Source organism: Pteropus vampyrus, unplaced genomic scaffold (genome assembly GCF_000151845.1).
Source record: "Pteropus vampyrus isolate Shadow unplaced genomic scaffold, Pvam_2.0 Scaffold47, whole genome shotgun sequence".
NCBI lineage: Eukaryota > Metazoa > Chordata > Mammalia > Chiroptera > Pteropodidae > Pteropus > Pteropus vampyrus.
In genome coordinates this window covers 9,720,532-9,724,251 of record NW_011888828.1, presented here as the reverse complement: position 1 = coordinate 9,724,251, position 3,720 = coordinate 9,720,532, and the positions used below count along the sequence as shown (strand labels likewise).

At 48.0% G+C, this 3,720-nt stretch overlaps 1 long non-coding RNA gene across 6 annotated transcripts in view; it reads left to right on the top strand.

Moving 5' to 3' along the window:
* Positions 1 to 3,647, top strand: part of LOC111739128 — a 12,947-nt gene extending 9,300 nt beyond the window's left edge. For 5 of the 6 annotated variants that reach the window (XR_002780143.1, XR_002780145.1, XR_002780147.1 and 2 more), the window contains exon 2: positions 3,598 to 3,647. This is a non-coding gene — a long non-coding RNA (uncharacterized LOC111739128). Of the gene's footprint in view, positions 1 to 60; positions 2,433 to 3,597 lie in introns of those variants that run through there. The other variant, XR_002780146.1, reaches the window with a different exon arrangement.
* The last annotated feature ends 73 nt before the right edge of the window (positions 3,648 to 3,720 follow it).

Sequence of the window (3,720 nt, the reverse complement as noted above, 5' to 3'; positions counted from 1 at the left end):
AACCGTCTGGGAGATGGGAAGGGCCCGTGTTCTCTCCCACCACAAAACAAACAAACACCATGCACACACAGAAAAATCTTGTTTATAATCCGAGTTGCCATGAAAGTGCTCCTATCCTCCACTTGCTTATGATTTAACATCTCAGCAGCCGGCTGAGCCCCCAGGGGACACCTGGGGACACCCCCGTTTGACAATGAGGGAGCATTTCATTGAGACCGCCTCTTACACTTGGTTCTCCTATCTTGGAAAAATGTTTAGATGCCAAGTGCAAATCAGAGGGTGTCAATGAAAAGAAAGGAGCCCAAATGCTTTGCTCCCCAGAGAGCTCGCTGCTTCTGCCATGCGAGGATGGAGCAAGACATTTACCTAACAGTCTGGAGGCAGCATGGGTCCCTGACGTGTGGTCATGTGAGTGGCAGTCTCCCCATGAGTCACCGAAAATGGGAAGCTTAAGTGTTTTGAGCAGAAAGTCACTAGGGAGGGAGCCTCATTGGTGGCTGGGGAGATGATTGGAACTGCATTTGGGGCCTCATTAAAACCAATGTTCTTTCATCAGTTTGGTGGCATGGGGTCTGTGGTAGCCCTAGCTACTGTTCTTCCTAAAAGAACAAAGCTTCAAATATAGTAACATTCATTAAAAAAAAAAAGAAGAAGAAAGAAAAGAAAGATGTTTACTGAAAAATAAGTACCCCCGCAGTGGTTACTTATTATGTTTGTGTGTTTTTCTTGACTTTTTATATGTAGTGACAGGAATATATTTGTACATTGCTTAATGGGTTTATGTGCTGACCGTGACTCACCTGGGTCGTGCTTTTTTTCACTTACCGTCTATCTTGGGCATATTTATCAGTACGATGTGATAGTGTACTTTATCAGTACAGTTCATCTCTTGAATGGCTGCTTTCACCATTAACCATGACTTAACAGTTGCTCTGTTATTCAACACTTGCTTGGTTTCTGGTCTTTTACTAATACAGAGACTGTTTGATGAATATCTGTGTACTTGTATCTTTGCATTTTGAGACTGGTAGGATAAATGTCTAAATGTCAGATTGCTGAGGCAGAGGACATGCAGATTGAAAAGTTGATAGAGATGGCCAAGGAGGCCTCTGCGTGGTGGTTCCCACACTGGGCAGTGCCGCATCTCTGCTTCCCCACCTCGAACCCCCGCCGAGAACTATCAAACTGTGCTGCCTTTGCCAGTCTGACTGAAGATTAATTCTGTCTTTATCTCTCCATGGTTGAGCATCTTTTAATATCTGATGGCCATTTGTAGTTCTTTTTCTGTAAATTCACTGTGCGTGTACTTTTGCCGTTTTTCTATTATGCTGTTTCTATTCTGATTTTTAAGAGCCCTCCACACATGAAGGAAACGAAGCCTTTGATAGACGTAAGCATTATTTTTTGTCAGCTTGCCACTCTTTGTTTTTCTAGAAGAGAAGCTTTATTTTCATGTCATCGTGAACCTATAAGGTTCTGCATTATGTCAGCATTAGGCGTTCCTCATTTCAATGTTACATTTTTTAAGGTGCATTTATTTTCTTCATAAAACTTCTATGTTTTTATTCAAGACTTTTGTTCCATGCGGCAGTCTTTGTGTGTAAGGAATCGAGTGTAAAGATACAGCTTTTTTCTTTTTTTCAAAATGCACAGCCAGTTTTGCAAGCACTGAGGTTGCTCCATCTCCTCGCTTGTCTCTACCACACGCATGAAATTCCCACACAGGACACGCTTCTGAACGGCAGGTCTGGTTTGTTGTTCAGACTGGTCCTGGGCCAGCATCACCCAGAGGTTTACAGTACATTTACTACCACGAGGGCCTGGCCTTCATCCGTGCTCTTTTCCACAATTGTCTTGCTATTTTTACACATTTATTCTTCCAGGTGAATTATTGCTTAAGCAACAATTAAGTTTAAATATTCTCTCAAATGTAATTCACTGTGTGGTGTGTGGGAGGCAGCATGTTAAGTGCCAGTCACCTAAGTCATGTCGTCCTTATGGAACTCTCACAACAACCTGTGACCTCTGAGGAGTTAGATCATTTCAGAGCCTGCCGTGTAAGCCACTGAGGTCCGGAAATCTCCGCGACACGCACACACTCACTCACAGTCCCGGCTGTCGGGGTGTTTCCCAAGGCCTGGCATTGATGTGGCACCCGGTTGCGTTCCTTGTTTTTATAGAGCTGCTGCCTAAGGGCGTGATACAGAGGCTGAGCTGGAAATCGCTGGTCTCCTGACTCATAGGCCAGTCCGAGATCTAAGGGCCAAGGTTCTGATGTGCTGGTTTCTCTTCTTGGAAGGCCCATCTCTGGAACTGGAAGCGGAGCCCTCAGCTGACTGGAAAAACCAGAGAAAGCCTCAGAAGACTTGTGCCACTGGCCAGACCAGCTCTGCTTCCCTGCCTCTCCTGAGTCCGGCGCATGCCTGGCTCAGGTTGCCTTGTGTTTTGCTTCTTTTGTATCCAAAATGTGGCTCATGGAATTTCTTTTCTCTTGCATTTTTCTTTTTTCTTGCATTTGGTCCTCCACCAGGGGCATAATCACCCGGATAGACTGCTTACTCTCTCAGAGCACTAACTCGGGGAGCGTCTCCAACTTTGTTCTACAAATCCATGGCGAGACAGTTTGGTGATATCAGAGAGGGCCCTGGACCAAGTTTTAGCCTAAAGATGTTGGTGCAGTCATTCGTGTAGGACTGACTCATTGATCATGCTTGTTGCCTTGGCACTGGGGTTTTGGCAGAAAACAAGGCAGCCCTGGTCTGGCCCTCACAGCTCACAAGAGGGTTGGGGCCACGAGCCATCCGGTAAACAGCACCATTTCAGGCCACGGTCTCAGTCCTAGCTCTGAGTGACAGCCCTGGAGGCCCAAGCAGCACAAGTGTCCAGTCCCCGGCTGCACAAGGGCCTCACTGCAGGCGACACAGGCTCTCTGCTTACTTTTTCCCAGCGCCCAGCCACGAGGAGGAGAAACGCACACGGCCTATCTTAGCCCATTCAGGCTGCTTCAGCAGGATATCACACACTGGGTGCCTTGTAAGAAGAAATTTGTTTCTCACAGTCTGGAGGCTAGAAATCCAAGATCAGGGCACCGGCACGGTCCAGTGAGGGCCCATGTCGAGGTCACGGACTTCCCGCTGTGTCCTCACATGGCAGAAGGGGCAGAGGATCTCTCTGGGGTCTCTCTTCTAAGGGCATTAACCCCGTTCATGTGGGCTCCACCCTCAGGACCGAATCGCCCCTCAAAGGCCCCGCCTCCTAATACCACACATTGGGGGTTAGGATTCCAACATGGATTTTGGGGGGATGCAGACAGTCCACAGCATGGTCCTGTGTGCTGCAGGCACAGGTTGGGACTTTGGGACAAGGCCTGGGAGCCTTCTGAGGGTTCTTTATCACCAAACCTTGGCATGACAGAAGAGGATACTGAGGAACAGAAGGGGACAGATGGCAGCCACGGCGAGAACATGGGGCTTTTGGCCCCTGGGTTTTTCTGGGCCCCAGAACCATGCTGCCTGAAATGGCGCCCTTGCTGTGTGTGGAACATTTGAACTGAGTGAAGGAGGAGCAGCCTGATGTCTTGTGTCCTTTCTTTTCTAGGTGAATCTTCCAAAATGTGGCAGCTGTTGACCACTCTCAGCTGCCTTGTGGTGCTGACCAGTGCCCGGAACAGGCCAAACTTCCCGCCCCTGTCAGACGAGCTGGTCAACTATGTTAACAAGC